This window comes from Moschus berezovskii, chromosome 6 (assembly GCF_049115385.1).
Source record: "Moschus berezovskii isolate FMDL1 chromosome 6, NW_MosBer_1.0, whole genome shotgun sequence".
Taxonomy (NCBI): Eukaryota; Metazoa; Chordata; class Mammalia; order Artiodactyla; family Moschidae; genus Moschus; species Moschus berezovskii.
This window is the reverse complement of record NC_142465.1, coordinates 104,337,419-104,361,376: the sequence shown is the minus strand read 5'-3', so window position 1 is coordinate 104,361,376 and position 23,958 is coordinate 104,337,419. Positions and strand designations below refer to the sequence as shown.

The following is a 23,958-nucleotide window of genomic DNA, read 5'->3' as shown; positions in this document are numbered from 1 at the left end:
TATGCAACTTGAATTTTCTCAAAACATTGCCAGTATAGCAGAATGAAATAAATCTTACTTCTATTATATCTTTACAAATTACTTGCTATTCCTTTTGAAAACAATATAGGGTAAGAACTACAACCTAGCTATTTATTTTTAACAAAAGGTCAAGATAATAGTTCATCTTAGTTTAAGGATGTAAGAGATATCTTACCAATAAAACCTTCACCAACAGAAAGGATTATCTTGAATTATTTAAATTTACATTTTTGTTTTCTTTCTGAGGCTGAATATCTCTTTATGGTATCTCTTTTATTTAAACTGTCTGTTCATGTCATTGTGGATTAATATCACATTCAATTTTGAGGGAAAATATGACACAAAACAGTTTATTCTGTAAAGGTCCATTTATTCAAACAGTTTGAAACCAGGTAAATCTAATCTCTGCTATTATAAATTAGGACAAAATGTACTGTAGTGGGGATTTATTCCCAAAAGGAATAGTGATGTGGAATGGATAGCTGTTGTGAAGATGAGGAACTATTCCTGGAGACAATGTCCAAGAGGCATTTCTCAGGTGCTTGGAATATTATTCAATTATCTGCACGCTAGTTACATCAATGTAGTATTTGTTTCCCAGGGCTTCTGTAACAAAGCAGCACGACTTGAATATCTTGGAAAAACAGATTTTGTTTTTCACAGTTCTGGAAGATAGAAGTTCAAAATAAGGTTGTGAGCAGAGCTGACACCTGAGCACAATTTTCTAGGCTTATCTCTAAAGAAAGAACCAGCTTTAACTAGGTCACATACCAAGATCTATTTCCAAATGAGGTCACATTTGGAAATAGGGAGTTAACACTTCAAAATATATTCTGGGGGCAGCACAATGTATCCCAAAATAGGTATATTTATTTTGTGGAAATTAGACAAGTTATACATTAATTGTCTGTTCTATTTTCTATATGAGTGTTTCACTTCCAATATAAATTTAAAAAATGATGTGATTTATATTAAGGAAAAAATTAAATACCTAGGATAAATCTAGCAAAAGATAAACACAATTACTATGTAAAGAATTATGAAGTTTTATTGAAAATTACTGAATAAGACCTAAATTAATGGTGAAGTATTTTACCTATTCACTGAAATATTTACTTACAAACAGGCAAACTCTGCCCAAAGTGTTATAAACATTTAGTATAACTAAAATAAACATACAATTATTAATTGTTTTCAAGAACTAAACCAGGTATTTCTAAAAATTGTATAGTAGGGCAAAGAGCCAAGAATGGGCATTTTACTTCAAAAGTTGAAGAATGGTAAGAGAATTTGGCCTGGTAAATACAAAACTACATATTCTGAAAGCAACATTAGACAGTTTGATATTGAAATAAGTCAGACAGACATAGACAAATATTATATGATATCAAATATGTGTGGAATCTGGAGAAGTCAAATTCTGAGAAACAGAGAAGTGATGGTTACCAGTGACCTGGTGTGAGGTAGGGAGATATTAGTCAAAGGTAATGAAATGTTGGGCTGGATGAAGCACAAGCTGGAATCAAGATTGCTGGGAGAAAAATCATTAACCTCAGATACACAGATGACCTGCCTCTTAAGAAACCTGTATGCAGGTCAGGAAGCAACAGTCAGAACAAGATGTGAAACAACAGACTGGTTCCGAATAGGAAAAGTACGTCAAGGCTGTATATTGTCACCCTGCTTATTTAGCTTATATGCAGAGTACATAATGAGAAACGCTGAGCTGGAGGAAGCACAAACTGGAATCAAGATTGCTGGGAGAAAGATCAATAACCTCAGATATGCAGATAACACCACCCTATGGCAGAAAGTGAAGAAGAACTAAAGAGCCTCTTGATGAAAGTGAAAAAGGAGAGCAAAAAAGTTGGCTTAAAGCTCAACATTCAGAAAACTAAGATCATGGCATCCAGTCCCATCACTTCATGGCCACCTGATGTGGAAAGCTGACTCATCTGAAAAGACCCTGACACTGGGGAAGATTGAGGGCAGGAGGAGAAGGGGACGACAGAGGATGAGATAGTTGGATGGCATCACCGACACAATGGACATGGGTTTGGGTGAACTCTGGGAGTTGGTGATGGACAGGAAGGCCTGGCATGCTTGGTTCACGGGGTTGCAAAGAGTCAGACATGACTGAGCGACTGAACTGACTGACTGACACAGATGACACCACCCTTATGGCAGAAAGTGAAGAACTAAAGAGCCTCTTGATGAACGTGAAAGAAGAAAGTGAAAAAGTTGGCTTAAAACTCAACATTTAGAAAACTAAAATCATGGCATTCAGTCCCATCACTTCATGGCAAATAGATGGGGAAACAGTAGAAACCATGACAGACTTTATTTTCTAGTGCTCCAAAATCACCGCAGATGGTGACTGCAGCCATGAAATTAAAAGACGCTTGCTCCTTGGAAGAAGAGCTATGACAAACCTAGATAGCATATTAAAAAGCAGAGACATTACTTTGTCAACAAAGGTCCATCTAGTCAAAGCTACGGTTTTTCCAGTAGTCTTGAATGGATGTGAGAGCTGGACTATAAAGAAAACTGAAAGCCTAGAATTAATGGTTTTGAACTGCAGTGTTGGAGAAGACTCTTGAGAGTCCCTTGAGCTGCAAGGAGATCCAACCAGTCCATTCTAAAGGAAATCAGTCCTGAATATTAATTGGAAGGACTGAGGCTGAAGCTGAAAGTCCAATACTTTGGCCAATTGATGCGAAGAACTGACTCATTGGAAAAGACCCTGATGCTGGGAAAGATTGAAGACAGGAAGAGAAGGGAATAACAGGATGAGATGGTTGGATGGCATCACTGACTCAATGGACATGAGTTTGAGCAGGCTTCAGGAGCTGGCAATGGACAGGGAAGACTGGCGTGCTGCAGTCCATGGGGTCCAAAGAGTGACTGAACTGAACTGAATGAACTTTCAGTGGTAAGATTAACCAGTTTTTGAGATCTAATGTACAGCATGATGAATAAAGTAATAATATTGTAGTATAATCTTGGAAGTTGCTAATAAAATAGATCTCGAAAGTTTTTATCATGAAAAAGAAAGGTACCTCTGTGATAGGACAGACTTACCAGTCAGTGCAATGATGGCAGTCATTCTGCAGTATATAAATCTATCAAATCAAAATGTTTGACTTAATGTTATATGTTGATTATATCTCAGTAAATCTGGGAAATAAAGTCTTTGTGCCTATCAAAAAGATACTATTGGAAAAGTGAAAAAAAATATGACAACATGGAAAAATGTTTTCTGCAAACATAACCAACAAGACAGGGACAAACCACTTCTATCAGTGTCTCCATGGTAGTTAGTTGGCCTATGCATCCCAGAGTCACCCCTAGAGCACATGGCTCTGTAACCAGAGAAGTCTACTGTTGGGCCCCATAAGACATCTACGTAAGGTCACTGCTCCAAGAACCAGAAACATGACCAAACTACCTAACACTGAGAAACAAATATAGAGAATCAGAGAGAATGACGGAGACAGGATGTTTCAAATGAAGGAACAAGGTAAAATCACAGAAAAAGAAGTAAACAAAGTGAAGGTAACTGATCTATCTGACAGAATTCAAGGAAATGATCATGGAGATGCTCAGTGAACTCGGGAGAAGAGTGGGTGAGCACAGATTTTAGCAAAGAGTTAGAAAATATCAGAAGAAACACAGAGCTGGAGATTTCAATAATTAAAATTTTAAAATACACATGGGGGACTCAGCAACAGATTAGATGAGCTAGATGAACATATGCGCAAACTTGTAGAGAATGGTGGAAATCGCTTGACTTGAACAGAATAAAGAAAAAAGAATTTTAAAAATTGAGGACAGTTTAAGACACATATATGGGACAATATCAAGTACACAAACAATTTCATCAGAGAGACCTAGAAGGAAATGGGAGATAGAAAGGGGCAGAGAACTCATTTGAAGAAATAATAGCATAAAGCTTCCCTAACCTGGAAAAGGGAGCAAATATCCCTGTCCAGGAATACAGAAGGTCCAAAACAATAGAAACTCAGAGGGGTTCACCAAAAAACACATTATAATGATAGTGGCTAAAATTAAAAGTAAAGAGAGAATACGAAATGCAGCAAGAGAAAAGCAACTGGTTATATACAAGAGAACTCTCATAACATTATTATTTGCCTTTTCAGCAGAAATTTTATAGATCAAAAGGGAGGCATGCTATATTCCAAGTAAACAGAGGAGGTTCAGATCAAGACCTGGAGAGGGGAATGGCAACCCACTCCAGTATTCTTGACTGGAGAATCCCATGGACAGAGGAGCCTGGTGAACTAGAGTCCTTGAGGTTGCAAAGAGTCAGACAAAACTGAGTGACTAACACTTTTCAGATTAAGATGGCGGAGTAAGAGGCCATAAAGTTCACCTGCCCTCTCATGAATGTGTCAAAAATACATCCACATGTGTAACAATTCTCACTGAAACCTAACTGGAAACTGGCAAAAGGACTCCTGTACAACCAAACTGTAAGAAAGATACACAAGTAATCAGGTAGGAAGGGAAGAGAAGTGATTGGGTCAGGACTGGTGCCCCTCGGAGGGGACTCAGAGGAAAGAGAGATTATACTGATGGACATCCACTCTTGGGATTGAATGGGTCAGGCCACAGATTGGGTGTGACAGTCCTGGAGTCTTTTGTGGGGGAAACAAGCACCTGTGGCTAATGATAGAACTACTGGGACGGATGGAAAGACTGTAGGAAGCCTGGACTCCGCTCTTAAGGAGTGTGCTTGAACACAAGCACCCTGGCTTGCCCCCAAGACTTGCCCTCCAGGAGCGGTCTATAAATCTTGTTATTTCTTGTTTTTTTCCATTATACCTCACCAATATGGTGAGTGTCCTCATCACTGTAAACCTCTTGAACAATCTTAAATGATGTCTATTTCATGCCAGAACCCTAACTGATATAGAAGCCCTTATTTCTATATCCCTAATTTTTACAAAATTTTTAGTTCATAAAAAGTGCTTTCTAACTTTATTAAATAAAAAGATATTAATATGAGTTCTCATAGGGAAAATACTTACTCCCAAGGAATTTGGGTGATAAATTTTCCTCACTTCGAATACATTTAAAATTCAAAATTTTAGCTAAAGCATTCTGTGTGCAGTTAAAAAAATTTTAGTAATGATTTATAACATTTTATAAAAGCAACAACATATTTTGTACTTTTTAATTAATTAAAAGTCACTAACAATATGTATTAGCAAAATTCAGCTGCTATATGGTAAGCTCACAGATGTAAGGTTTCCCAGATGAACAGTACGCAGTATAAACATAATTTCCTTCAATATACGCACAACTCTCATGATCCACTTGCAGGATTTCTAATCTGCAAAAAGAATTGTAAAAGCAAGGTGTGGAATCTACAAATGCCAACTCGCAAGTTTAAAATCAGCAAAAACAAAACGAGGAACAGTAAAAGAACAAACTAAACAAATCAAAACAAGAACAAAACTGAAGATTAATAGTCTTTAATTACAAAATATTAAAGCTTAACAGAAAACATTAGACAATACCTAATCCTATCCTGTTTAAGTAGAATTATAAGCCAAATGACAAATAATAAAAATACGACAGAAGTCTATCGATTTATAAGCTTGCCTAAAACTATGCACAAATTTCTCCTTATTCCAGTAAAGTTAAAAATGTAAAGGCCCTAACGGTGAAATTTTTTTAGAAAGAACTGGCAATTTTCCCCAAATTAAATCTCACAGGATGGTTTTCAAAAAGCATAATAACCTCCTTTTCCTTGGCTGATTTTTCTGTGCCCGACACACATAACATGCACACATCCCTACATACACAGAAAAGTTCAGTTATCAAAATACTGTACTTACAGGCTTTTATTTACTGTGGTGCCATCTTCCCATAACCCAGGATTCACTGGTTTCATTGATTTGAAGACCTATCCATCCTTTTGCTTCTAGCAGTGTTAAAATTTCCTATTAGGAAAAAAATCATAAACCAGAAAAGTATGCATATTATAATTCACTCCTTTCAAAGGTTATTTGTTAAAGTTCTCCCAAGGGCTTGCATACGTTTACTTAGTGTTAAAAAGATTTTTATTTTCTCAAGGTATCTCATTTGTTAATGTGATTTTCTTCTAGCATTCAGTTCAGTTCAGTCGCTCAGTCGTGTCCGACTCTTTGCGACCCCATGAATCACAGCATGCCAGGCCTCCCTGTCCATCACCAACTCCCGGAGTTCACTCAAACTCATGTCCATAGAGTCGGTGATGCCATCCAGCCATCTCATTCTCTGCCGTCCCCTTCTCCTCCTGCCCCCAATCCTTCCCAGCATCAGAGTCTTTTCCAGTGAGTCAACTCATCGCATGAGGTGGCCAAAGTATTGCAGTTTCAGCTTTAGCATCAGTCCCTCCAATGAACACCCAGGATTGATCTCCTTCAGAAAGCACTGGTTGGATCTCCTTGCAGTCCAAGGGACTCTCAAGAGTCTTCTCCAGCACAACAGTTCAAAAGCATCAATTCTTCGGTGATCAGCTTTCTTCACAGTCCAACTCTCACATCCATACATGACCACTGGAAAAACCATAGCCTTGACTAGATGAACCTGTGTTGGCAAAGTAATGTCTCTGCTTTTTAATATGCTGTCTAGGTTGGTCATAACTTTCCTTTCAAGGAGTAAGCATCTTTTAATTTCATGGCTGCAATCAGCATCCACAGTGATTTTGGAGCCCAAAAAAATAAAGTCTGACACTGTTTCCACTGTTTTCCCATCTATTTCCCATGAAGTGATGGGACCAGATGCCATGATCTTTGTTTTCTGAATGTTGAGCTTCAAGTCAACCTTTTCACTCTCCTCTTTCACTTTCATCAAGAGGCTTTTTAGTTCCTCTTCACTTTCTGCCATAAGGGTGGTGTCATCTGCATATCTGAGGTTATCGATATTTCTCCCAGCAATCTTGATTCCAGCTTGTGCTTCTTCCAGCCCAGTGTTCCTCGTGATGTACTCTGCATATAAGTTAAATCCACTAGACCATTCAGATATGACCTAAATCAAATCCCTTATGATTATACTATGGAAGTGAGAAATAGATTTAAGGGACTAGATCTGATAGATAGAGTGCCTGATGAACTATGGACGGAAGTTCGTGACATTGTACAGGAGACAGGGACCAAGACCATCTTCTAGCATTAAACATTCCAAAAGTAGAGTTTCTCTAATCTCTCCCTAAGAAAATTGAGTCAAAGAAAGAAAATATCATATACTTTTGAGGATCTCCAGTTTTCCCAAATTATGGTGTCAACCACTAATGCTTTCAAACCAAATATGGTTACAGTATAACACCACCAACAACAAAAACAGAAGTGTCTATCCTACCAGCTCTTCCTTATTATCAGTCTTTAGAAGGTGGGAATTCAGCTCTGCACAGGCAGCGTGGCTTTCCACCCAGGTTCTGGCTTTACTGGAAAGATGGTAATAACTATTTTCAAATCCAATCCAGTGAGTGGAACAAAGGTCACAGGAACATTCTAGAAAACATAAACACATTTAATGTGTACTCTGTACTATGAATCATTACTACTAACACAATTCCTATACCTTTGTGTTTGTTATACAGATGAATATTAGGTAGAAAGCAAAACGAGCATTTTTTGTAACATTCCTGGGCAAATTTTATACAAACCATAGCCAACAATAATATTTAGCTCATGTATTGAATTTTCTACTTAAAATTTGCTATCAAATTTTACCTATAAGGAAAATGTATTCCAAATAATATTATAAGATTGTTTGATGTGATTAAAGGTATACACGCATATCTAAAAGGCCAGGGACTTCTCTGGTGGTCCAGTGGCTAATACTCCTTGCTCCCAATTCAGGGGGCCTGGGTTTCATCCCACATACTGCAACTAAAACCTGGAGCAGCCAAATAAATATTAAAAATAAAATAAGAGGCTAAACAACATATAAACATACAAACACAGAAAGTAACTAATAAGTTATTCCCTTTTGTCAAAAAATGTTTCTTATTAATGATTTTAAATATACAGAATAAAATTCAGCAAGAAAAATTTTAAAACTTATACTTCAACTATTTAATAAACATATAATTTGCATATTTAATAATCTTTTAAAAATCATCAAAAACATATACTTGAGGGAGAATAAGATGATAGAGAAGCAGGACATGAAATTCATCTACCCACACAAACACATCAAAAACACATCTACATATGGAGCAATTTTCATAAAAAACTAACTGGAAACTGGCAGAAGAACTCCCATACAACTAAAATGGCAAGAAAACTGTAACCTGGTAGGATGGGGAAAAAACGGCATCAGTTCAGGACCTTGCACCCCTGTGAGGGATCTGAAAGGGATGAGAGGAACCCTCACCCTGTGGAATAAGCAGAAAAAGCCATAGTCTGGGCATCCCAGTCCTGGATCCTGTGTGGAGGAGACAAGCCCTATTGCCTGATGGGGAAACTCCAGGGACAGAAAGAGGGCTCTAAAAGCCTAGACTCTACTTATGAGGACAGTGTATGTGCTGGTTGGCTAACAGTCAGGGTGGGGAGAGTCTTGCATTGGTGACTGCTGCGTTCCCACACATTTCAACACAAAGAGGTGATCACCCCAGTCCTGCTCACTCCAAGTGAGTGTGGCATCCAGCCAAACAGGCCCTGGGAAAAGACTCTGCAAGGACAGACTGGGAGGCCTAGAGAGGGACCTGGATGGGATGAGGCTAGCCATTGTCTGCAAACCTGCAGGGCAGCACTGCAGGAGTGTTCAGTGGCTTCATGCTGTCTCGGTAGACAGGTACTGAGAGAGGACTTGATGTAACTACACAGAGGCAACCTGGATGAGCCTGAGGTGTGTTTCAGGTGAGGGCAGTGACAGCCATTCTCAGCACCCTCAGGAGCACTCAGCGGTTCCTCTCCCAGTTGAGAGCACCCCTGCTCCGCCCACTTCATACCTCAGTGCAGAGCTGGATCTGTGGCAGACAGGGCCTGGGAGAAGAATGCCATAGAGACAGCCCAGATCTTCGATAGCAGCACAGCCAACTCACTTCCTGCAGCCACAGTGCCCTCACCCCTAGCCTCAGCATTCTCCACACTACAGCCTTACACTAGATCTGGGATTATCACAACAGGGGAAGAGATGCAAGCACAGGCTGCTTCTGAGTGGAGCCATGGACACCTCCATAGGTCATGCATAGGTCTTCTGTAAGTGCATGGGTCACATGCTTCATCAAGCACCCCACTTTGTGTCAGGGTATGCACTCAAGGGCAATGGAGGCTGATCGAGTCTGCCCCTCAGGGTTTTTACTCTAGCAACTGGGAGCAGATCCAGCACCTGACAGACAGCAACAGCCACTGAGTAGAGATGGGGTCCCGCCACACACCGCTAATGTCAGTCACATACCCTAGCAAAGTGATAGTGGCCAGTATACCCTGAGGATAGAAGTAGCTGGCTTCCATATCAAAAGCAGCCCTCACACCAAAGACACTGGACAAACACAGTCTTTGCAGGATTGCTCCCACATGAAAACCCGCCTTCAAGACCACAATATACAACTGTTTCTCCTAAATTCAATATAGTCAGAGAAATTTCAATAAAAAGAAACGACAAAGAAGGTAGTCTCAATTAAAAGAATGAGAGAAATCCCCTGAAAGAACAAATAATAAAACAGAACTCACCAGACCCTGAGTTCAAGAAGGTGGTAGTAAAAATACTGACTTAAGAAAGGTTATCAATAGAAATGTAGATCACTATAAAAAGGAACTAGAAACTATATAGAAGAACCAATCAAAAGTAGATAACTCAATTACTGAGATAAAAAGCAATCTAGAAGCAATGAATAACTAACTAAATGACACAAAGAATGAATAAATGACCCAGAACATAGAAAAAATGGAAATAACTCAATCAGAACAGCAGATATAAGGACAAACAACGGAGAAGGCAATGGCAAGCCACTCCAGTACTCTTGCCTAGAAAATCCCATGGATGGAGGAGCCTGGTGGGCTGCAGTCCATGGGGTCACTACAAGTCAGACATGACCGAGTGACTTCACTTTCACTTTTCACTGTCACACATTGGAGAAGGAAATGGCAACCCACTCCAGTGTTCTTGCCTGGAGAATCCCAGGGATGGGGGAGCCTGGTGGGCTGCCGTCTATGGGGTCACACAGAGTCGGACACGACTGAAGTGACTTAGCAGCAGCAGCAACAAAGCAAAACAAAAGCAATATATGAGATTTATAGGGTAATATAAAGCATGCCAACCCACACAAAATAGGGCTTCCAGAAGAAGAGAGAGAGAAGGGGATCAAAAATGTTTTGAAGAAGTTATGGCTGAAAATTTCTCTCTGTGTGTGGGAAGTGCAGAGGGTCCCAAACACACACAACCCAAACACATGATCAAGAAATATCAAATTAAAATGCAAAAGTTGAAAGAAAGGATTCTAAAGGCATGAAGAAAAATACAAAGAGGTAGTTACAAGGGGACTCCCATAAGGCTGTCAAGTGATTGCTCTGCAGTAATTTACCAATAGTGAATGAGAAGGAAGTAGCAACATATATTCAAAGTCCAGAAAGGGAAAAAAACTTGAAACCCAGGATACTCTACCCAACAAAATGATCATTTAGACTAGAAAGAGAGATAATGAATTTCTCCAACAGCAAAGACCAAAAGAATCAGCTATACTAAACCTATACAAAAAGAAATATTGAAGGGCAGTTTCTAAATAGAAAAGAAACAAGAACCTCTAGGAGAGGAAAAATCACAATAGGAAAATCAAATATATAAAAGAATCTAAGATCACTTAAGTCAGAATGTAGATTAAAAAAGAATTTTAAAAATGCAAAAGTGATTGTAACTACAGGAAACAGTGAAAGGATAATCATGAAGCTATAAAATAGGACATCAAAATGTGGGAGAGGTAAATATAAAAATATATATCTTTTATAATGTGTTTGAACTTGAGTACCTGTTCTTTTAAAGCAAGTAGATATAACTGTGAGTTAACATACTTGAACTCCATGGTAACCAAAGATCCAAAACATACAACAGATTCACAAAAACTAAAAAGAGTATAAATCAGGTATACTAAAAAAGAAAATCAGCAAACCACAAAAGGAGAAATAAGAGAAGAAATGAACATAAAAGAACTACAACCACCAGAAAACAAAGATGTAAATGGTTATAAGTACATATCTATCAACGTGCTTAGTCATTCAGTCATGTCTGACTCTTTGTGAGCCCATGGACTATAGCCTTACAGGTTCCTCTGTCCATGGAGATACTCCATGCATGAAAACTGGAGTGGGTTGCCATTTTCTCCTCCAGGGGATCTTCTCAACCCAGGGATCAAACCCAGGTCTCCTCATTGCAGGCTGATTCTTTACCATTTGAGCTACCTGGATGAATATTACTTAAATGTCAGTGAACTAAATGCTCTGATCAAAAGTAAGCATATTGGATTAAAAACAAAAACAACAAAACAAGAAACTATGACATGCTACCTACAAGAGACTCATTTCAGGGTGAAAGACACAAACTGAAAATGAAGGAGTGGAAAAAGATATTTCAAAAAATACAAATATAAACAATAAGAATACGGGGAAAGCAATACTTCTATCAGACAAAACGGACTTTAAGGCAAAACCATGATGACAAAGAAAGGCGTTGTGCCTGCATGTTCAGTTGTATCCCACTTGCCAGTCTCCTCTGTCCATCAGATTTCCCAGGCAAGAATACTAGAGTGGGTTGCCATTTCTTCCTGCACTGGATTTTCCCAACCTAGGGATCGAACTTGCATCTCCTGCATTGGCAGGCAGATTCTTTACCACTGAGCTACCTGGGAAACCCCAAAGAAAGGCATTATGTAATAGCAAAGGAATCACTAGGGCTTCCCAGGATGGTTACCCTAGTAATAATAATAATCTGCCTGCAGTGCCTGATCCCTGGGTCAGGAAGATACCCTAGAGAAGGGCACAGTAACCCACTGGAGTTTTCTTGCCTGCAGAATCCCATGGATAGAGGAGCCTGGTGGGCTAAGTCCATAGTGTCACAAATAGTCGGACACGACTGAAGCAACTTAGTACACAGGCACATGCTATTTTTAAGTCAACTTGAGTTATAATTTACACACAATAAAATAAACTGTTTTGAAGTATGTAATTTGATGAGTTTTGAAAAATGAATATACTTCCGTAACTTCCTCCCCAACTAAAATTTAGACTATTTCCATCCCATCAATGCTAACTCCTGTCACTTTTCAACTAATGACCCACACTGTGACTTCACCCAAGCAACCTGGGATCTGATGTACATAACTGCAAATTATTTAATACAGATTATCATTTTAACAATTCATATAAGCAGAATCATTCAGTATCAATTCTTTTGCATCTTACCTTCCTTAGCATAGTGTTTCTGGGGTTTACTCAGGCTGTGAGTATAAGGATTTCATTCCTTCTGAACAGTCCATTCTATGACTAACCCAAAATTTGGCAGTTCATTCATCTGGTTATTTACATTTGGATTGTTGATAATTCTTAGTTATAAGAAAAGTATCTAGAAATACTTTTTCACATGTCTTATGTGGACATATGTCTTCATTTCTCTTTTATAAATGTCTAAGAGTAGACTTATTGGGGATTTGTGCCTGTACAGTTAACTCCACATCCTTTCTAAAGCTTGTTACTGTCAATCTTTTGAAGTTCTATCCATTTTGGTGGTTGTGTAATGGTAACCCATTGGGGTCATAATTTGCATTTCCTTAATTATTTTTATTTGATTGCTTTTAATTTTCAAACTCTGCATTCAAATAGGTATAACTTTCCTTGTCTCCTTTGCCTTTTGCTTCTCTTCTTTTCACAACTATTTGTAAGGCCTCCTCAGGCAACTTTTTGCATTTATTTTTCTTGGGAATGGTCTTCCTATACAATGTCACAAACCTTCAACCATAGTTCTTCAGGCACTCTGTCTATCAGATCTAATCCCCTGAATCTATTTCTCAATTCCACTGTATAGTCATAAGGGATTTGATTTAGGTCATACCCAAATGGTCTAGTGTTTTTCCCTACTTTCAACTGAAGCCTGAATTTGGCAATAAGGAGATCATGATCTGAGCCACAGTCACCTCACGATCTTGTTTTGACTGACTGTATAGAGCTTCTCAAACTTTGGTTGCAAAGAACATAATCATTCTGATTTAGGAATTGACCATCCTGTGATGTCTATGTGTAGAGTCATTTCTTGTGCTGTTGGAAGAGGGTGTTTGCTATGACCAGCAAGTTCTCTTGGCAAAACTCTATTAGTCTTTGCTCTGTTTCATTCTGTACTCCAAGGCCAAATTTGCCTACTAATCCAGGTATTTCTTAACTTCCTACTTCTGCGTTCCAGTCCCCTATAATGAAAAGGAAATCTTTTTTTTTTTTTTGGTGTTAGGTCTAGAGGGTCTTGTAGGTCTTCATAGAGATGTTCAAATTCAGCTTCTTCAGCATTACTGGTCGGGGTGTAGGCTTGGATTACTGTGATATTGAATGGCTTGCCTTGGAAATGAATGGAGATCATTCTGTCATTATTGAGAAAATGAAGAGAAAAAGAGAAAAGGAAAAATATACCCATTTGAATGCAGAGTTCCAAAGAATAGCAAGGAGAGATAAGACAGCCTTCCTCAGTGATCAATGGAAAGAAATAGAGGAAAACAATAAAATGGGGAAGACTAGAGATCTCTTCAAGAAAATTAGAGATACCAAGGGAACATTTCATGCAAAGATGGGCATGATAAAGCACAGAAATGGTATGGGCCTAACAGAAGCAGAATATATTAGGAAGAGGTGGCAAGAATACACAGAAGAACTATACAAAAAACATCTTCATGATCCAGATAACCACAATGGTTTGATCACTCACCTAGAGCCAGACATCGTGGAATGTGAAGTCAAGTGGGCCTTAGGAAGCATCACTACGAACAAAGCTAGTGGAGGTGATCGCATTCCAGTTGAGCTGTTTCAAATCCTGAAAGATGATGCTGTGAAAGTGTTGCACTCAATATGCCAGCAAATTTGGAAAACTCAGGAGCAGCCACAGGACTGGAAAAGGTCAGTTATCATTCCAGTCCCAAAGAAAGGCAACACCAAATGCTCAAACTACCTCACAATTGCACTCATCTCACACGCTAGTAAAGTAATGCTCAAAATTCTCCAAGCCAGGCTTCAACAGTACATGAACTGTGAACTTCCGGATGTTCAAGCAGGATTTAGAAAAGGCAGAGGAACCAGAAATCAAATTGCCAACATCTATTGGATCATTGAAAAAGCAAGAGAGATCCATAAAATATCTACTTCTACTTTATTGACTATGCCAAAGCCTTTGACTGTGTGGATCACAACAAGCTGTGGAAAATTCAAGAGAAGGGTATACCAGACCACTTGACCTGCCTCCTGAGAAATCTGCATGAAGGTCAGGAAGCCACAGTTAGAATGGGACATCAAACAACAGACTGGTTCCAAATAGGGAAAGGAGTTTGTTAAGGCTGTATATTGTCACCCACCTTATTTAACTTATATGCAAAGTACATAATGAGAAATCCTGGGCTGGATGAAGCACAGGCTGGAATCAAGATTGTTGGGAGAAATATCAATAATCTCAGATATGCAGATGACACCACCTTTATGGCAGAATGTGAAGAACTAAAGAGCCTGTTGATGAATGTGGAAGAGGAGTGTGAAGAAGTTGGCTTAAAACTCAACATTCGGAAAACTAAAATCATGGCATCTGGTCCCATCATTTGATGGCAAACAGATGGGGAAACAGTGAAAAAGTGAGAGACTTTATCTTTTCAGGCTCCAGAATCACTGCAGATGGTGATTGCAGCCATGAAATTAAAAGACACTTGCTCCTTAGAAGAAAAGTTATGGCCAACCTAGACAGCATAGTAAAAAGCAGAGACATTACTTTGTCAGCAAAGGTCTGTCTAGTCAAGGCTATGATTTTTCCAGTAGTCTTTTTTTTTTTTTTCCTGCATTTTTTGCTTTTAATTTGCTTTGTCTTTGCTAAGGTGAGGCTAAGCTTATCTTTTTTTTTTAATTTTTTTTTAGGTAATTAATTTATTTTTTATTGGAGGCAAATTATTTTACAATATTATATTGGTTGGTTTTGCCATACATTGATATGAATTTGCCCCGGGTTTACATAAGTTCCCCCTCCTGAACTGCCCTCCCACCTCCCTCCTCCCTTTATCCTCCCTCTGGGTCATCCCCGCATGCCAGCCCCGAGCATCCTATAACATGCATTGACCCTGAACTAGTGATTCGTTTCACATATGACAGCATACGTGTTTCAATGCCATTCTCCCAAATCATCCCACCCTCACCCTCTCCCATAGAGTCCCAAAGACTGTTCTATACATCTGTGTCTCTTGTATGGATGTGAGAGTTGGAGTATAAAGAAAGCTGAGCACCAAAGAATTGATGCTTTTGAACTATGCTGTTGGAGAAGACTCTTGAGAGTCCCTTGGACTGCAAGGATTCCAACCAGTCCATCCTCAGGGAAATCAGTACTGAAGATTCATTGGAAGGAGTGATGTTGAAGCTGAAACTCCAATACTTTGGCCACTTGATTCGAATAACTGACTCGTTTGAAAAGACCCAGATGCTGTGAAAGATTGAGGACAGGAGGAGAAGGGGATGACAGAGGATGAGATGGTTGGATGGCATCACCGACTCAGTGGACATGAGTTTGAGTAAACTCTGGGAATTGGTGATGGACAGGGAGGCCTGGCGTGCTGCTGTCCATGGGGTCACAAAGATTTGGACACGACTGAGCAACTGAACTGAACTGAATTTTCAAACCAAGTGAATGAAAGGAAAGCAAAAACACAAGCCATATAAGTGGCTAATATTTGGCATTTATAGATATTATTTTTTCTAAGAGCCGTCAAACTGTTTCTAAAACAATAACTGATTATAATAAAAACTAGTAGCTGTGCTGTCTAATCTCCTGTTTCTTGAATCTATTGGGGTGTTCCCTTTTTATTCAATTTATTTTTAATATAACTTGAAATTAGTTCTTTCTTCCATCTTTTTCATATTTTGACTTTTCTTCTTTCATTAATGCTTGTCTCCAATTTCTTGGAGAATGCTAAGACAAATTATTTTTATGTCATGCTTGAATTACTCTATTATTGTCATAATTTTTCTTTTCTTTTTAACTGCTTAGAAGGAATATTCATGGATAATACTCATGGGCAATGCTTTTGGTTGATATAGGAGCCCTGCCCTTCTGTTTTTGTGTGTGTGTGGAAAGACACTGTGTTTCTTGGCAAATGCATTGTTCCTGAAAATCCAACCCTGTTCATGAAAATGCAATGATTTCCCCAAAAGGATAGTTAACAGAGGGGAAAAATCCCAACTTCCTGGAAAGACAGACTCAATTAGGAATAGATATATCTTTTTCTTTATAAGTGATGAATTTACTGGTAAGGATTTGAGTAAACTTCCAATATGTGAAAAAGAGAGAAAACTAAAAACAACTTTCTATATCATGGCCACTGAATCTGGATGTACAATAGATATTAATGTAAAATATATATTTTATAATTTCAAAAATGCTAATCATCTCCATCATAGAAAGAGAGAAAGAAAAATTGCTAAAGAGACACAACTCCCTGGCTTTTCACTTGTTTTCTTTCTACCTTTTAGACATCCTTCACCCATTTCTCACACCTTCACCTCAATATAATTTAAATCCTTTTTTCTCCTAAGAATCAAATCACAAACAATACTTACACACATAACACTTTGAGTATTTTCAGATTCTCCTATATCATCTTTCTTCTTTTGCCCAACATTTATATTAATATTTCCTTAATGAAAAACTGAACATACTATAAGATGATATTTTTCTATCATGATTGACTGAAGTTTTGTGGATGTCAGGAAAATAAACTCTTTAACCCCAGTAATCAATATTAAAATTAGACTGAATAAAGAGAATACTCACCACCATTTTTAGAAGATAGAGTGGGAATAGTTGATATTTTTTGGTTTTGGTCTTCTCTGCTAGAAAGTACTATGGCAAAAATCATGATAGTAATTAGTTCTCTTTAGGATAAAATATTAAGACAATGTAAAAATTCAGTCCTGATTTCAAATCATTGAAACATGTTTCTGATATACTGATTGTAATAAGAACAGATATTTTCTCAATTACTTACAGTTTGCAAGCAAGACACGCAGTGTTATCATCAGGACCACACACAAGATCCCTAGACTCCAAGCTATCACTTGCCACTTTGTAGATCGGTGGTGTGACACTAAAGGAAACAGAAACAATGATGAAGCTTCATCGTGTCCCAGAAAACATCAAATATAAAACTGAACACCAGAATGTTTCACTCTCAGAGGGAAATCATTCATTTTTATTTTTTATTTTTTTTAATTGGAGGTTAATTATTTTATAATATTATATTGGTTGATTTTGCCATACACTATACAGTCCACGGGGTCGCAAAGAGTCAGACATGACTGAGTGACTGAACGGAACGGAACGGAACTGAACGGATACATTGACATTCTTGAATGTGTTCATCCTGAATAAAACCATCTCTTAGCCACATTCGGAACTTGAATTTTTCCATATTCAAATTTCCTCCCTAAAAGGTTCTCCTTGATCTCACTTCTTATCCTGCTTGAGGCTGCAGGTATGTCACCTGAACCACCTCCACCATCATCTTTGAGCCTCCTTTGCCTATGATTTTATATTATTGACTCTGAGCACTCCACAAATATACTTTCTTCAAGTAAACTCAGAAATGAAATATATCTAGATAGAGAAAATAATGTTCTGTGCTTAGTCGGTCAGTTGTGTCTAACTCTTTGGGACCCCATGAACTGTAGCCTGCCAGGTTCCTCTGTTCATGGGAATTTTCCAGGTAAGAATATTGGAGTCGGCTGCCATTTCCTTCTCCAAGGGGTCTTCCAAACCCAGGGATCAAACCCAGGTCTCCCACATTGCAGGCAGATTCTTTACCATCTGAGCCACCAGGGAAGCCCAAGAATACTGAAGTGGGTTAGACTATCCCTCCTCCAGGAGAACTTTCCAAGCCAGAAATTGAACTGGGGTATACTGCATTGCAGGTGGATTCTTTACCAGCTGAGCTACCAGGGAGCATCAGTTCAGCTCAGTTCAGTCGCTCAGTCATGTCCGACTCTTTGCGACCCCATGAATCATAGCACGCCAGGCCTCCCTGTTCATCACCGTCATGCAAATAAAAATATTAATTATAAATTCCATTGAACATTAACATTATTTTATTAGCCAATCAGTCATTCAGTATATCAGTCAAAAGGGAAGTAACAAAATACATTATTATTTTTTGTCAAGAAAGAAATAGCTGTCATAAATTTTATAAAGATATATGAGCATGTTCACCAAGTTTTGGCTTCCCTTGTGGCTCAGACAGTAAAGAATGCCCCTGCAATGTGAGACACCTGGGTTCGATTCCCTGGTTGGGAAGATTCCCTGGAGAAGGGCATGGCAACCCACTCCATGGCAATACTTGCTTGGAGAATCCCCATGGACAGAGGAGCCTGATGGGCTGCAGTCCATGGGGTCACAAAAAGTCGGACACAACTGAGCGACTAGGCATGCACCAAGTTTCAGCATAATGATAGAAAATGTTTCTGTCAAAAAATGGCATCGTACTTAAAATGGGAGGAAAATAAAAATTCGTTATTCCTTAAAGTAGGAGAAACATGGGGGATGGAGAGAGGGTGTCTTCAACTTGGAGAGGCAATCTCTGAAAACACTTAAATGACAGGAAGTTTGGAACTGAATACAATCTAGTGGAGCTCAGTAGAAGAGGGAATGGAGATGGAGAGAGAGTCTGTAGGACTATAAGACTATTATTTTTTTTTAACTTTATGAACAGTAGAAAATTTTGTAGGAACTTTGTTAAAAAAGTCATGATAATTTTGCTTGAAACATAAGGAAAGGATTGAAAAGTGGAAGATGTGAGACTTTTGAGAGTCTATCTCAGTAATCTCTATGAAAACATATGAATCTCAGTCCAAGAGAGAAGTAGGTCAGCTTGAACACACTACTTGAGTGTGAGGAATCAAACTTTACTTTCAGGTTTTGAGCTTAAGCAATGAGGGAGCTAAATACTAAATTCAGTCCTCTTAATTTTGGTCAACTTCTGCCCCAAGTGCTCCAGATAGTTAAAAAAAAAAAATCAAGCCTCGGAGAAGCTCTATCCAAACACCAAGATATTTCTCTTATTTTACCAAAATAGTTGAGGCTATGAATTCCTTTAACTTGCCCATTGTCATATCTGTATGTACATGTGTGTGTGTGTATATTCATACATTCAAACCCTGTTGTCATCATCGTCTTTTTATCTCAGAAGATGAGCAATTTCTCTATGATTCAAATCAAAATCTTTTACATATCCTATTTATTCCATGCCACCCAGTCTCCCTTAGAGCATTTATTATCTAAGAGAAAATTATCTTTTTGTGCCCTTTTCTTCATCATCTCTTTTTTTATAAACTTTGTCTGATTAGTCTCTACATGGGCTCAAATCTCTCAAAATCTAATATTTTGAAACAAGGAATTCCTTGTCTTGGATCAGGTTTTCCACTTTTCATTGTCATTTCTCTTATGTTGTTATTATCAGTGAAATTGTAAAGATGCTTTCCAGACTCTTTTTATTCCTATACTAAACTTCTTTCGATCCCTTAACTTTCAGTTGTAGCTTGTAAGCTTTTCTCCATAATCAAACAAAAACCCCAACTGCAAAATCCAAGGAAATGATTTTCTACTTCCACTTTATTAAACATAGTTTATTTTCTCCTCTCTGGACATTCATTTCATATGTACCTTTCTTGAGTCTTCCTCTGCTTAATTCTTACATATTGCCTTTTTCTATGGTAGACTTTTCATTCACATCATCTCTATTTGCAGTCCTACCTACTCACATAAGTCTTTCCTGCCCATGTCCATTTTCTTTCTAGAGATTCAACCTTTCAAATCCCATTTCATTATGGATGTTGTCCTCTGAACTGATTAAGAAATGATTCAAATGCCATATATGATCTGACTTTTACTGGATTAAATATTTTTCTTAATGGTGGTTAAGATGATTAACTACTCAGTCACTTAAGTTAGGAACCTTGCTATCTTATACTAATTTCTCCTCCAATATCCAAATGATTGTAGAGTCTTAAAAAATTTTACCTCCAAAACATTCTTTTTCTTTCTGTAGTCTGTCTCTCTGCTAATAGACTCTTAGTTTTTTGAAGTTAAGTGATTATTGCTTCTTTACCTTTATAGATGCCATTTTGTTCAGAGCAGGCGCACAGTACAAATTCAAAAAATAGTTGGGAAACTGAGTTAGACTGAACTGAATTGAAGATTGGCATCAATAATTATTTTTTAAGTAATACACAGAAGCAGCAGTAGAATTCATATAATAGTTCTTACAAGTAATGCACTTGTGTTGGAATTTGGATCAGTACTATTTTAGAGAAAATGGACATAGTAAAAGGACTTGTACTGGGATGAACCAGAGGGATGGGATGGGGAGGGAGGTGGAAGGGGTGTTCAAGATGGGGAACGCATGTACACCCGGGGCAGATTCATGTCAAAGTGTGGCAAACCGATACAATAATGTAAAGTAAAAAAAAAAAAAAAGAGAGAGAGAGACAAACAATTCCACAGTAATATCCTAAAATAATCAAGGACAGTCTTGAAGATAAATAAATGTGTAATGTGGCAATTTAATAAAGATTTTGAGAGAAGTAATTTAAATACAGGAACCGAGATCTAGTGAATAACAAAATGTAATATTATACCTTTACTTTTTTTCCTAAACAACCATTTTCTGTACTGAAAGAGAGAAAATCTGGGTGATTTCAGTTCCATATATCTTGCTTGCTGTTCACTTGATATGACATTTCTCTCATTTGTTTTGGGTCTTTTTTGCTTCCGTTGAGATCTGGGAAATTTCAGTTCTGTGTGGGTTACCTCTTGCTTGTTTACAATACTTTCGTTTTGCGTATTCTTAAGCATTTTTTTTCTGAAAAAACTTGGATTCCTTTAGCTCAATCTTGATATCTTTCTCTCTAGTATCTATGCAATAGACAAATGTGAGGAGAAGAGTTAAGTGGTCATTGCATCAGATCAAACAGTGAAAAATTATTTCATTCTGATGTATAAGTAAACATTTAGGTATAACATTAAAAGGGTAAAAAAGGGACCAAATGAGAAACTAAATCTCTCTCCCAACATTGCAATCCTTATTTAGAAGAATGATTTATTTTCCTTTAATATGATTATACATTTCATTTCCCCTTTTAATCGTTTATTGAAAGGAGTAGATAAAGTATATATATATTTGCTTCTCAATATTTTTTTATGTAATGAATAATGTTAATCATGTGTAGACTATGATTAAAACACAAGGACATTAACAAAGAACTTATTATTTAAATTTAATATTAAAGCTTTTTAATCGCAAATCAAGTTGATGTAAAAGTTATATCAGTGAAATAATTCATTATTCAGAAGATTCTTAATATAGGAAAAACTCTCTCAGGAACTAGGTAAATCTTACATTTGTAAAATAACAATGTATCTCTCAATCTGCTGGTCTAGCATCTTTTTCCTACTTAACCAGGTCATATTTACCTATCCACATACACACACAAGCAGAAGCAAGCACACGGACCATCTAAATTAATGAGACAATGCCAGTGAACCACCAAAAATAAACAAAAAAATAAAAAGGTAAAATATAAAATTAAAAAAAAATGATTGTCTTCAAATTCATTAATAAAAAACGCTAATTGAAAGAATAAAATAACTTCTACTTGTGAAAACACTAGATAACAGATGTTTTTGAATTAGCAAATGATTGCGAGTACAAAATTATTTACCAATATTTACAAAACAAAAAGTATGCAAGCTTTGAAACAATTTTACTTTTAGCAATTTATCTTACAATTTTTTAAACATCCAAAGTTATACAGCACAGATTTTTTTTTCCCTTTATACTTACTAAGAGTTAAGCTGGAAAACAGAAAACAAAAAACAGGGTTATTAGCAGACGTGTTTGTAATAAAGTGAGTTGTGAGATAAGTTAATATTTCACTTTGATATATTGATACTCTAGTACACCTTTAACTATTTAATGTAACAAATATTGATACATAAAGCAAAGTAATAGATTTGAAGAGATTACTTTTAGGTACCGTTTTGGCAGGTTTGCATTGCTTTCCATTTTACTGAAAATTAAAGAACATGTGATAGAAGCAATTTAAAGGTGAAATTTTGAGAATTTAAACATGTTGAAAAACAAACAATTTTATACATAGGATATTTTCTACATCCATGGCTATTTTAAGAGTAAACTTCAGGAAAAAAATGGGATACAATTTTTTAATTAAAAATGTTTATACTTCCTTAAATTGTTTCCTGAAAGCTATGCTCAGTGATAGCAAAAATGATATTTAATTGAATAATATATTGTTATTGTAAGAATGTAGCTACTCAAATATTTGGTGCAATTAAACTACATTTTTGTACCAGAGGAGGAAGAAAAATGGCATTATAATTAAGAAAAAGTAATTAAATAAGCATGGTCTAAGAAAAGTTTAAAAGTGGTATAATCACTGGAAGGATTAACTATTGGTTTACACTGAAGCACTACATAGACTTAAATCATTAATTTCACTACAATATGGATACAAATTTCAGATAAATCAAAATATTAAATGTAAAACATGAGATGATAAAACTAATAAAAGATTAAAAGAAAGTATAAGTAAATAGTTACAACTTTCTAATCTCACACAGACTAGGAAAATAATTAAGTTGAATTATAGAAATGTCATTTTTATTACTAAAGTTTTTTGTCACCAATAATTACACTAAAAGATTTTTATTTCACCACTAACCAAAAAATATGAACTAGCATACTAATAATACACATTTTCACCAATAAAATCGCTAAATTTAAGTCAAATGCAATAACGTAGAGTTGCACAATGTGCAAGAAAACAGACATTTATTTACACGGATTTAAGATTAATCTAAATCTTTCCCTCTGGAAATTAATTTGTTGTTATGTACCAAACCAAATAATGAAAACATCTACTGATCCAATAATTCAAACTAATGAGAAAATTATAGCTTTTTAAATAAATTTACTGGAGAAAAGAGCCTAGATAGTTGAAAAAATGAAAAAAAAAAAACCAGGAAAATTTCAAGACAAAGAAATAAAAAATAAATAAAAGAGGTAGCTGGAATCATAATCCATGCCATTGTTTATGAAATAAGCATGCAGCATAATTTTACAAAATCTATTTTTTCCTAAACTATCATTTAATACATTCTGAGTTACTAGTTCAAATTAATGCTAATCATTGCATACATTTTTAACTTCTTGAGAGAAGGAAATAAATGGAAACAATCATACTCACTGACTTGAAGATAAACTTGTAGAAAAATCAGAGACTTAAAATAATGTAAAATTGTTGTTGGAATTAGTTATGTAGTAGATAATCTGCTATAAGAACCTCTAGAGAAGACTCTAGGTTAAAAAGCATTCTAATACTCACATAAACTTTTGTTCTTCAAAATATATGTGAAAAACTACACAGGAAGTTTTCATGTAACTGCCTATTTGTAGTTTTAACTCTCCCACAAAATGCTGACCAAGAAGTGAAAGCGTTGCTTCAATACATCATGACTTTTGGTACTCTGAAAACTGGATCATAAATTACAGACTTTTTAGTTTAAAAGGTCTGAAAAATTATTAATTTAATGGCTGCTTAATAAGAATATCCCTTTATTAAAGCTGAAGCTTAATGGAAAATAAATATGAGCCAAATTACATAATTTATTAGAAGTTACATGGAACAAGAGTACCAT

The 23,958-nt window shown here is 36.7% G+C and overlaps 1 pseudogene across 1 annotated transcript; it reads right to left on the bottom strand.

Moving 5' to 3' along the window:
- Positions 1-393: 393 nt before the first annotated feature.
- On the bottom strand, positions 394-23,661 carry LOC129537010 (killer cell lectin-like receptor subfamily I member 1; annotated as a pseudogene). The gene is made up of 8 exons (XR_016037675.1): positions 23,508-23,661; positions 20,880-21,156; positions 17,240-17,338; positions 17,026-17,094; positions 7,390-7,541; positions 5,886-5,990; positions 5,241-5,377; positions 394-686 (listed from the first exon to the last, which is right to left on the bottom strand). The product of XR_016037675.1 is annotated as a killer cell lectin-like receptor subfamily I member 1 (transcript).
- Between the last annotated feature and the right edge of the window lie 297 nt (positions 23,662-23,958).